General features: G+C 45.1%; 1 pseudogene; it reads right to left on the reverse strand.

Annotated features, from left to right (window-relative positions):
* Nucleotides 1-13,118, reverse strand: part of LOC121578764 — a 33,165-nt pseudogene that overhangs the window by 2,712 nt on the left and 17,335 nt on the right.

Here is a 13,118-nt window from a genome sequence, read left to right on the forward strand (position 1 = left end):
TTGGTCTTTTACCAAATAGGGCTTTCTTCTGTATACCCCCCCTACCTTGTCACAACACAACTGATTGGCTCAAACGCATTAAGGAGGAAAGAAATTCCACAAATTAACTTTTAAGAAGGCACACCTGTTAATTGAAATGCATTCCAGGTGACTACCTCGCTTAAAGAAAAAAAGAAGCAAACACGTTTGGTGTTCGCCAAAAGCCATGTGCGAGACTCCCCAAACATATGGAAGAAGGTACTCTGGTCAGATGAGACTAAAATTGAGCTTTTTGGCCATCAAGGAAAACGCTATGTCTGGCGGAAACCCAACACCTCTCATCACACGAGAACACCATCCTCACAGTGAAGCATGGTGGTGGCAGCATCTGGTCAGAATTGAAGGAATGATGGATGGCGCTAAATACAAGGAAATTCTTGAGGGAAACCTGTTTCAGTCTTCCAGAGATTTGAGACTGGGACGGAGGTTCACCTTCCAGCAGGACAATGACCCTAAGCATACTGCTAAAGCAACACTTGAGTGGTTTAAGGGGAAACATTTAAATGTATTGGAATGGCCTAGTCAAAGCCCAGACCTCAATCCAATTGAGAATCTGTGGTATGACTTAAAGATTGCTGTACACCAGCGGAACCCATCCAACTTGAAGGAGCTGGAGCGGTTTTTCCTTGAAGAATGGGCAAAAATCCCAGTGGTTAGAGACTTGCAAGAGACTTGCAGCTGTAATTGCTGCAAAAGGTAGCTCTACAAAGTATTGACTTTGGGGGGGTGAATAGTTATGCACGCTCAATTTTTTTTTGTCTTATTTCTTGTTTGTTTCACAATAAAAAATATTTTACACCTTCAAAGTAGTAGGCATGTTGTGTAAATCAAATGATACAAACCCCCAAAAAAATCAATTTTAATACCAGGTTGTAAGGCAACAAAATAGGAAAAATGCCAAGGGGGGATGAATACTTTCACAAGCCACTGTACACACTGAGCCCATAGGGAAATCACCCACATGGTGAGACCACACACAGACACACACACACACACACACACACACACACACACACACACACACACACACCCTCTCGGTGCGGTAGTCAGTGACCCATCCAGTACCTTGAGGTCTCTGTTGTTGAGGTTGCCCAGCCAGAAGGCCTCCTGACAGTGGTTGAGGATGAGCATGGCCTTCACTGTGTACACAAACTGCTCCAGGCTCTTCTTCAGGGCTGGCACATGGTTGGTCAGAATGGTGTCCTGGTAGATCTTGGCAAGAACACCACAGGTCACCACAACACCACAAACAAATAGTATGACAAAACATACCTTTTCATATCACACACGTCCCCATAATCAACGTCATTGATAGTCACTGAGTCTACAAAAACATTAGAAACGCCTTCCTAATATTGAGTTGCACACCCTTTTGCCCTCAGAACAGCAATTCGTCAGGGCATGGACTCTACAAGGTGTCGAAAGCATTCCACAGGGATGCTGGCCCCTGTTGACTCCACAGTTGTGTCAAGTTGGCTGGATGTCCTTTGGGTGGTGGACCATTCTTGATACACAAGGGAAAATGTTGAGCGTGAAAAACCCAGCAGTGTTGCAGTTCTTGACACACTCAAACCGTTGCGCATGGCACCTACTACCATACCCCGTTCAAAGGCACTTAAATCTTTTGTCTTGGCCATTCACCCTCTGAATGGCACACATACACAATCCATGTCTCAATTGTATCAACGCTTAAAAATCCTTCTTTAACCTGTCTCTTCCCCTTCATCTACACTGATTGAAGTGGATTTAACAAGTGACATCAATAAGGGATCATAGCTTTCACCTGGATTCACCTGGTCAGTCTATGTCATGGAAAGAGCAGGTATTCCTAATGTTTTGTACACTCAGTGTAGATGGCATATCAGAGGGATGTAATTTTGTCTTCATATGTTGGCTAGCATCATTCTCAAATATTTCATCCACACAGAAGGTTTCTGTGGAGAGGACAGGAGTAGTGTTGGAGGCTGGGTTGTACCTTGGAGTGTCCACACATGTGGTGGAGCTGCCTGGTGCTGAGCTGGAAGGTCTTCAGCAGGCTCTGGACATCCTCCTGAGTCAGCGCGGACACACACAAACACACACAGTCTCACACACACACCAATTACACTGAACCACTGAACAACTGACTATTTTAAAGTTGTAGATTTTATTGTGTTGATGGATTTCTTGTGTATTATGTATTTATGATTATTGTAAATTGTGTCAAATAATTCAGCATTAGCTGCTATTGACACCATGTAATGTCGCCTTATTGAATTTGAAATAAACCATTCTCTCTAGTATTTTCCCCTCAGTCTTTTGGCTGTACCTTGTGCTTTTTAAAACTGAAATCCAACAATGGCATCCCCAGCTTCAGGAAAGACTGCCATACTAGACAACAACAACAACAACAACAACCTAAAAAGACAGGTAATATTATAGTTATGGAATGTGTCTGACACTGTGACAGGCAGAGCCAGTGCCAATGTACTGAGACTCACCTTCAGGCACACATTGAACACTGGTCTGTTGTCAAACACCTGGCGAGGAGAAGATGGAGGAGACACATTCGAATACACACACTACCTCTAGCTCCTCAACACCCAAACCCAGCCAGCAGAGAGCCCATCCACATGCACACACACCCCTGCACACACGTACACACACAACAAACACACATACAAACACACACCACTGCACACACGCGGCATGGAGCCAGCAGAGCATGACAGATGGCTTAATCTCCCTCCATCCAGAGTGTGTGTTGGAGAGGCAGAACACCCGGGGGAATACATGTTTACACGCTTCTCGTTTAGCGTGGGCACAGTAATTTAAATGCTATTTCCAGCCATACATCTTCCATAGTGAACTGAACAATCATAACACATTCTAGACACATCATGTGTTTGAATAAGGGTTAACCCATTCATGACTAGCTCCTAGCGCAAACAGACTCAGTACCTTGACCAGGTTGACCAGGATGTGGAAGTCTCTGACAGCCAGGTTCCATGTCAGCAGCTTCTCACTCTTCACCTGGACACAGAAAAGGGTAAATGTCCAATTATAGATCACACACAGTACACACTAATGCTTGCTGAATGTATGCAGTCACACACAAGCGTATCATAGTCACTGCACAATATCTACTAGCGCCCACAAACCAGCTAGCTTGCATCTGCTCCACTGGCAGTTCCTCTGTGCCTGTCTGTGTATGTGTGTCCAGTTGTGCCTGCCAGGGGGAATCTTCCTCACAGCCTTCTCCAGCTCTCCCATCATCCCCATAGAGAACACCAGGAACGTCAGCCTAGTGAGAGAGAGGGGGAAAGATTGGCAGGTGGTCAATGTAACCACCCATATGGGCGTATAGAGGTCAGGAGAGATAGTGATAGTTGTACACATATGTACCAGGACCTACCTGTTGAGAGTGGGCCAAGTTCTAGAGCTGGCGTCTTTGGCTGCTGTGTTGAGGAGCTCAGGGATGCCCTCTCCAGCTATCTCCTCCACTGCCTTCAGAACATCATCAGTGTGCTCTAGGTAAATACTACAGAGAGGGGGAGTGTAGAGGAGAGAAGGGAACAAAAACACCATGAACACTCAGAATAGTATTATTCACCTTACAGCCAGTGGGAGCATGGCAACCATAATAGCAGGAGAAGAGCTGCAATAAATGAGGTTACAAGAAGGTTGGGACTCCCCTATAGAGTAAATTCTACTTTCCAGTGTCTGTAGTATACTAAGACCCAACGGCCACCTTAATTCATTAACTGCTCTACATCATCAGTGAATCCTTGCGAGACACACCCCTAAGGAGAGTTTGGAGAGTCTCATTGTGTTTGGGTCCTTTCTCTCCGTCTCCGCTGACAGTCACCCACTCCTGGCACAATAACTAATGGACTAGGGTTGCTAGAGGGAGAGACCGTTATCTACTGAACAGATCCTCATTTAAAATAAAGGCAACTTTTCAGAATATCAATAAATCTTCGGAATTGACAGGATTGAAATTGAATTAATCCTGATACAGTCCATTTTACTGTTGCATCAATCCTATAGAGACTGATTTAGCGTGTGTGTGTCTCACCGGTCTGCTCCCTGTATGTAGCCTGGTGCCCTTCTCTCTCGCAGCTGGGAGAGACACAGAGCTAAGCTGAGGCTGGGCACCGTACTGCGGAAGTTCAGCAGGTACTCAAAGCTGTGTCTGAAGACCAGAGAGATAGGGAAGAACAGCTTTACCATACTTGTCACACACACACACACACACACACACAAACACTGGCTATTATCTGATAGGGAATGTTTCACCACTCACTTGATGAGCTGGTCCAGGGTCAGTTCAAGCCCTCCCTCTTTCAGCTGGTCAGCCAGCACTCCCAGAGCTCTCTTCAGCAGGCCACGGTGCTCTGGCTGGGAAAAACCAGACCTGACACACAACGAGACAAGAGTCATTCACCACAGCTACTGATACAACTGACAGGACTGTAGGCTACACCGCCAGATCCATAGAGATGGGAAAACCTGTTCCTGGCTATTGTTGCAGCCCACTAACACACCTGATTCCCATTTGTTGAATCAGGTGTGTTAGAGCTGGGCTGGAACAAAACAAGCCAACACCAACCTCTACAGGACCACAATTGCAAAACCCTGAGTAATTGTAATTTCCTGGAAGGTGAGGCACTGTGATGATATGGTCCTGAAAGGCAGGAGTGTGCAGGTGGTGTGTTGAGGTGTGACTGACCAGCTGAAGGAGGTGTGTAGGACCTGTAGGACAAGCTGGTAGGCTGAGGACAGCAGCTGGTGCTCCTTCACATCCAGACCTGGGGCGTCCACCACCCCCTGGTTTTTAGACAGCAGAGTCTGCACACAGCAGGAAAGACAGTCACAAAGGGGGACACTACAACAATGAGCTAAATGTGTGCCGAGCACCAAAAAAACATGAAGCTGTGTGTGTGTCTTGTGTGTGTATCTGGAAGTGATTGTGGCAGTTCTCCAGGTGGGTGCAGAAGGTGGGCAGCAGCTGGACACAGCAGGCGGCGATGTCCTTAGGGCTCTTCGGCTACAGGTGGGAGAAACCCACAAACTTGTCTGTCTTTCCCTGCAGCCAGGAGACAATATGGAGGATGAAAGAGAAACTGATGTGTGTGTGTATGTGCGTGCGTGTCCTACCTTGAAGAATGGAGCTCTCTTGGCAGGGGCAGCAGTCAGACTGAATTCCAGTTTGTGCCACATATCCTCCAGCAAGAAGATTAACTCTGCTGGGCCCAGCTGCACCTCCTCACGCACCTACACAGGTCCACAGCATCTCTTTACAGCACACAGACACATTGGAGGGATTCTAGCTAGTGTCCCTTTATTTTAGTGTGTATGAGACATATACAGGGAACAAGGTTGCAGACAATTTGGCGTAAACTGGGTCAATTCAGAGAATGTGATAATTGCCTAACACTTTTATTATGATTTTTCAATTCAGTAATTTAATTTCCATCCATCTCATAATTGGCGGAGTTCAAATGGAATAAGAGCCCAACCCTGAGGGAGTATTGTGTGTGTGATGTGTCCAGGCTCTGGGATGGGTGGTGTTCTACCTTGCTGTGGAGCTCACTGTCCAGCAGAGAGCGGGAGAGCAGGCTACACTGCAGCACACTGAGCACCTCCATGTCCAGCTCCCTGAAGAAGGGCCGGTAGGACACTAGACTGACCCCCTGAACCTTCTCATTGTCTGGATGGTCCTGCAGGGGTAGAGGGAACACAAGAAAATATCATTTTAATTCCACCCCTGGAAAAGAGAGTATTGTATGTAAAAGTCACATCCTGTGACAAAGGTGAGAGGTCAGAGGTGTGTGTAGGTGTGTGTGTGTGTGTTAACCTGCTGGGTCTCCTCTGCCTCCGTGCCCTCCTCCAGCTGAGAGCTGTCTGCTGATGAGTTCTTAGCAGGGGCTTCTCTCTTCTTACCAGTACCCTCTGCAAGAAAACCACCACAATAAGTGTTGAATCTCATCTCCGGAAAAAGTATACATGTCTTGCTATAGACCATAAATCCCTTGTCTAAGACATCCCATTATCCCTTGTCTAAGACAGAGCTGTACTTACCTCTCTAAACCAGTTGATGGTGTGGAAGAGCAAGCCACAGAGGAACTCTCTATCAGTCTTGGACAGGCTCTCTGACTTCTCCACCACATCCATGTCAGTCAGGATCAGAGGGCAGCCTGCAAACACATGCACACACGCGCACAACCTCCCATTAGAACGGCAAGAACCAGAGCATGTCTACACCATTCCCAGCACAGCAGGCTGAGTTGAAACATGCATGTGTCTGCTGCAGTGTTAGTAGCCATACATGAGCTACCTGAAGTGTTTTCATTTTCAAAAAGTACTTGTACTTGTGCGTAGAGCTGGGACAATAAAACAAAAATTATAGACACCGACCGTACCAACCATTTATCAAGGACATTTACAGTGCCTTCAGAAAGTATTCATACCCCTTGAATTTTCCACATTTTGTGCCTGAATTTAAAATGGATCAAATTTAGATTTTTTTGTCACTGGCCTACACACAATGTTTACAAATTAATAAAAATGATAAGCTGAAATGTCTTGAGTCAATAAGTGTGTTCAATAAATGTGCTTAACAAGTCACATAAGTTCCATGGACTCATTCTGTGTGCAATAAAAGTGTTTAACATGATTTATTTATGAATACCTCATCTCTGTACCCCACACATACAATTATCTGTAAGATCCCCCAGTCAAGCAGTGAATTTAAAACAGATTCAACCACAAAGACAAAGAAGGGCACCTATTGGTAGATGGGTAAAAAAAACAAAAAGCTGAAATTGAATATCCCTTTGAGTATGTTGAAGTTATTAATTACACTTTGGTGGTGTATCAATACACCCAGTCACTACAAAGATACAGGCATCCTTCTTAACTCAGTTGCCAGAGAGGAAGGAAACAGCACAGGGATTTCACCATGAGGCTAATGGTGACTTTAAAGCAGTTAGGGTTTAATGGCTGTGATAGGAGAAAACTGAGGATGGATCAACAACATTGTAGTTACTCCACAATACTAAACTAATTGACAGAATGAAAAGAAGAAAGCCTGTACAGAATACAAATATTCCAAAACATGCATCCTGTTTGCAACCAGGCACTAAAGTAATACTGCAAAAGATGTGGCAAAGCAATTAACTTTTTGTCCTGAATACAGTGTTATGTTTGGAGCAAATCCAAAACAACACATTACTACGGAGTACCACTCTCCATACTTTCAAGCATAGTGGTGGCTGCATCATGTTATGGGTATGCTTGTAATCGTTAAGGACTGGGGAGCTTTTCAGGATAAAAAGAAACGGAATGGAGCTAAGCACAGGCAAAATCCTAGAGGAAAAGCTGGTTCAGTCTGCTTTCCATCAGACTGGGTGAATGGGCAAGACAAATTCACCTTTCAGCAGGACAATAACTTAAAACACAAGGTCGAATCTACACTGGAGTTGCTTACCAAGAAGACAGTGAGTCAAGGGGGGTATGAATACTTTCTGAAGGCACTGTAACTGATATCGATAATCACGATAAGTAGCCAATACTAGAGAAATGTGAAGTTTGAAATTAAATACACTGAGTATACAAAACATTAATAACTCTTTCCATGTCATAGACTGACCAGGTGAATCCAGGTGAAAGCTGTGATTCCTTATTGATGCCGCTTGTTAAATCCACTTTAAATCAGTATAGATGAAGGGGAGGATACAGGTTAAAGAAGGATTTTTAAGCCTTGAGACAATTGAGACATAGATTGTGTATGTGTGCCATTCAGAAGGTGAATAGACAAGACAAAATATGTTTGAACGGTTGTATAGTAGTAGGTGCCATGCGCACCGGTTTATGTCAAGCACTGCAACGCTGCTGGGTTTTTCATGCTCAACAGTTTCCCGTGTGTTTCAAGAATGGTCCACCACCCAAAAGACATCTAGCCAACTTGATACAACTGTGGGAAGCATTGGCGTCAACATGGGCTAGCATCCCTGTGGAATGCTAGTCCATGTTTATTTAGAATTTAGTCTGTTTTGAGGGAAAAAGGTTGGGGGGGGCGGGGTGGTGCAACTCAATATTAGGAAGGTGTTCTTAATGTTTGGTATACTCAGTGTAAGTCTGCTAATATGGGCTATTGCTAACAGTAGGCATAAAAATTATAGTTACAAGGGCCTCCTGAGTGGCGCAGCGGTCTAAGGCACTGCATCGCAGTGCTTGAGGCGTCACTACAGACCTGGGTTCGATCCCAGGCTGTGTCACAACGGCCATGACCAGGAGTCCCATAGGGCGGCGCACAATTGGCCCAGCGTTGTCCGAGTTAGGGGAGGGTTTGGCCGGTGGGGCTTTACTTGGCTAATCATGCTCTAGCGACTCCTTGTGGCGGGCCGGGCGCCTGCAGGCTGACTTTGGTCGTCAGTTGAACAGTGTTTTATTTAGACACATTGGTGTGGTGTTAAGCAGCGCGTTTTGGCGGGTCATGTTTCGGAGGATGCATGACTCGATCTTTGCCTCTCCCGAGCCCGTTGGGGAGTTGCAGCGATGAGACAGTTGCGTCACTACAGACCTGGGTTCGATCCCAGGCTGTGTCACAACGGCCATGACCAGGAGTCCCATAGGGCGGCGCACAATTGGCCCAGCGTTGTCCGAGTTAGGGGAGGGTTTGGCCGGTGGGGCTTTACTTGGCTAATCATGCTCTAGCGACTCCTTGTGGCGGGCCGGGCGCCTGCAGGCTGACTTTGGTCGTCAGTTGAACAGTGTTTTATTTAGACACATTGGTGTGGTGTTAAGGAGCGCGTTTTGTCGGGTCATGTTTCGGAGGATGCATGACTCGATCTTTGCCTCTCCCGAGCCCGTTGGGGAGTTGCAGCGATGAGACAAGATCGCAATTGAAATTGAGTGAAAAAGGAGGTAAAATACAAAAAATAAATATATGTACAGTACCAGTCAAAAGTTTTAGAACACCTAATCATTCAAGGGTTTTTCTTTATTTTTACTATTTTCTACATTGAGGAGTATCTTGAAGTATGCATCATGGGCAGTGTTAATGGTAGCAGGGGTTACTTTGGTAGCATTGTTGGGATATCACATTCTGAGGGCATTGATGTTGAAACGTACACTACCAGTCAAAAGTTTCGACACACCTACTCATTCAAGGGTTTTTCTTTATTTTTACTATTTCCTACATTGTAGAATAATAGTGAAGACATCAAAACTATGAACTAACACATATGGAATCATGTAGTAACCAAAAAAGTGTTAAACAAATCAAAATATATTTTATATTTGAGATTCTTCAAATAGCCACCCTTTGCCTTGATGACAGCTTTGCACACTCTTGGCATTCTCTCAACCAGCTTCATGAGGTAGTCACCTGGAATGCATTTCATCTAACAGGTGTGCCTTCTTAAAAGTTAATTTGTGGAATTAGTCCTCCTGAGTGGCGCAGTGGTCTAAGGCACTGCATCGCAGTGCTAACTGTGCCACTAGAGATCCTGGTTCGAATCCAGGCTCTGTCGCAGCCGGCCGCGACCGGGAGACTCATGGGCGGCGCACAATTGGCCCAGCGTCGTCCAGGGTAGGGGAGGGAATGGCCGGCAGGGATGTAGCTCAGTTGATAGAGCATGGCGTTTGCAACGCCAGGGTTGTGGGTTCAATTCCCACGGGGGGCCAGTATAAAAAAATATGTATTCACTAACTGTAAGTCGCTCTGGATAAGAGCGTCTGCTAAATGACTAAAATGTAAATGAATTACTTTCCTTCTTCATGCGTTTGAGCCAATCAGTTGTGTTGTGACAATGTAGGGGGGGTATACAGAAGAAAGCCCTTTTTGGTAAAAGACCAAGTCCATATTATGGCAAGAATGTCTCAAATAAGCAAAGAGAAACAACAGTCCATCATTACTTTAAGACATGGTCAGTCAATACGGAACATTTCAAGAACTTTGAAAGTTTCTTCAAGTGCAGTCGCAAAAACTATCAAGCGCTATGATGAAACTGGCTCTCATGAGGAACGCCACAGGAATGGAAGACTCAGAGTTACCTCTGATGCAGAGAATACGTTCATTAGAGTTACCAGCCTCAGAAGTTGCAGCCCAAATAAATGCTTCACAGAGTTCCAATAACAGACACATCTCAACTCTACTTGTACATACAGTTGAAGTCGGAAGTTTACATACACTTAGGTTTGTGTCATTAAAACTTGTTTTTCAACCACTCCACAAGTTTTGGCAAGTCGGTTAGGACATCTACTTTGTGCATGACACGTAATTTTTCCAACAATTGTTTACAGACAGATTATTTCACTTATAATTCACTGTATCACAATTCTAGTGGGTCAGAAGTTTACATACACTAAATTGACTGTGCCTTTAAACAGCTTGGAATATTCTAGAAAATGATGTCATGGCTTTAGAAGCTTCTGATAGGCTAATTGACATAATCTGAGTCAATTGGAGGTGTACCTGTGGATGTATTTCAAGGCCTACCTTCAAACTCAGTGCCTCTTTGCTTGACATGGGAAAATCAAAAGAAATGTAGACCTCCACAAGTCTGGTTCATCCTTGGGAGCAATTTCCAAATGCCTGAATGTACCACGTTCATCTGTACAAACAATAGTACGCAAGTATAAACACCACGGGACCACGCAGCCGTCATACCGTTCAGGAAGGAGACGCGTTCTGTCTCTTAGAGATGAACGTACTTTGGTGCAAAAAGTGCAAATAAATCCCAGAACAACAGTAAAGGACCTTGTAAAGATGCTGGAGGAAACAGGTACAAAAGTATCTATATCCACAGTAAAACGAGTCCTACAGTGAGGGAAAAAAGTATTTGATCCCCTGCTGATTTTGTACGTTTGCCCACTGACAAAGAAATTATCAGTCTATAATTTTAATGGTAGGTTTATTTGAACAGTGAGAGACAGAATAACAACAAAAAATCCAGAAAAACACGTCAAAAATGTTATAAATTGATTTGCATTTTAATGGGGGAAATAAGTATTTTGCTGCAGGAGGGACTGGTGCGCTTCACAAAATAGATGGCATCATGAGGAAGTAAAATTCAATAGAAAGAACCATACAATACCATTGAACACACTCACACGGGGAACAAGAACAGAAAACTCTTGACAATGGAAATAAGCATGTGAAGCATATTTTAGCCAGCATGCATACATGAAGACATATCAATTATACACACACGCACATGCGCGCACACACACATACCTGCTGGCAGTAGGAGTCAAAGGCAGTGAATGAGTGTCGGTACGTGTCCACCGAAAGGCACCACACAGGGGTCAGGGGAGCGCAGCAGACTCTGGGCCAGGGCCAGGATGGAGGGGAAGTAACCTCGCATCACCTGAAACACACACAGCATCAGCACCACGTTAACACCTCAGTCACACAGCTCATCTTTACCTTATAGCATTTCTATTCTATATCGGCCTCTCTTTCCTCAGTCCCAGCCTGATCCCTCAGCTGCCGTTTTGCTGAAAAACTAATCTCAAATTGTAGCTTTATTGGTCTTTGATCTAACAGAGCAACAGGGATATATAGGTTTAAGACCAGCTTCACTTGGAGAGACAGGACTACTGTAACAGGACTGTCCCACCTGTGCATAGCCCCTGAAGGTCTTCTGTAGCAGAGCCTCCTGGATCTGTCCTGCTCTCACTTTGACCTTCAGCACCCTCTCGGCTCCACGTCGGCTGTGGTTGGCATTGATGGAGTGCAGGATGAACAGGACCAGCAAGTCAATGACCTGACCAACAGACACACACATGCACACAGACAGAAAGACACAACACAGGAACATCAGAATCACTTGGAGAGACAGAATCAACTAGTATCAACAAGTCATTCTACAAGAATGGCGCCGGAGGGGATGGCTGCCGTTTTATCGGCTCTTAACCAACCGTGCTATTTTGTTTATTTTTTCGCATTGTTTGTAACTTATTTTGTACATAATGTTGCTGCTTCCGTCTCTTATGATCGAAAAAAGTTTCTGGACATCAGAACAGCAGCCTCTGGTAAGACAAGGGGTGGCGGTCTATGTATATTTGTAAACAACAGCTGGTGCACGATATCTAAGGAAGTCTCAAGGTTTTGCTCCACACTCTCTACCAAGAGAGTTTTCATCTATATTCTTCATAGTTGTCTATTTACCACCACAAACCGATGCTGGCAGTAAGACCGCACTCAATGAACTGTATACGGCCATAAGCAAACAGGAACATCAGTCACTGGCCTCATCAATAAGTGCATCGACGACGTCGTCCCCACAGTGACTGTACGTACATACCCCAACCAGAAGCCATGGATTACCGGTAACATCCGCACTGAGCTAAAGGGTAGAGCTGCAGCTTTCAAAGAGCGGGACTCTAACCCGGAAGCTTATAAGAAATCCCGCTATGCCCTCAGACGAACCATCAAACAGGCAAAGCGTCAATACAGGACTAAGATCGAATCGTACTACACCGTGGCAGGGCTTGCAAACTATTACAGACTACAAAGGGAAGCACAGCCGCGAGCTGCCCAGTGACACAAGCCTACCAGACGAGCTAAATTACTTCTATGCTCGCTTCGAGGCAAGTAACACTGAAACATGCATGAGAGCATCAGCTTTTCCGGACGACTGTGTGATCACGCTCTCCGTAGCCGATGTGAGTAAGACCTTTAAACAGGTCAACATTCACAAGGCCGCAGGGCCAGACGGAATACCAGGACGTGTACTCCGAGCATGCGCTGACCAACTGACAAGTGTCTTCACTGATATTTTCAACCTCTCCCTGTCTGAGTCTGTAATACCAACATGTTTCAAGCAGACCACCATAGTCCCTGTGCCCAAGAACACTAAGGTAACCTGCCTAAATGATTACCGACCCGTAGCACTCACGTCTGTAGCCATGAAGTGCTTTGAAAGGCTGATCATGGCTCATATCAACACCATTATCCCAGAAACCCTTGACCCACTCCAATTTGCATACCGCCCCAACAGATCCACAGATGATGCAATCTCTATTGCGCTCCACACTGCCCTTTCACACCTGGACAAAAGGAACACCTATGAGAATGCTATTCATTG

The sequence above is a fragment of the Coregonus clupeaformis genome, chromosome 12 (assembly GCF_020615455.1).
Source record: "Coregonus clupeaformis isolate EN_2021a chromosome 12, ASM2061545v1, whole genome shotgun sequence".
NCBI classification, from domain to species: domain Eukaryota; kingdom Metazoa; phylum Chordata; class Actinopteri; order Salmoniformes; family Salmonidae; genus Coregonus; species Coregonus clupeaformis.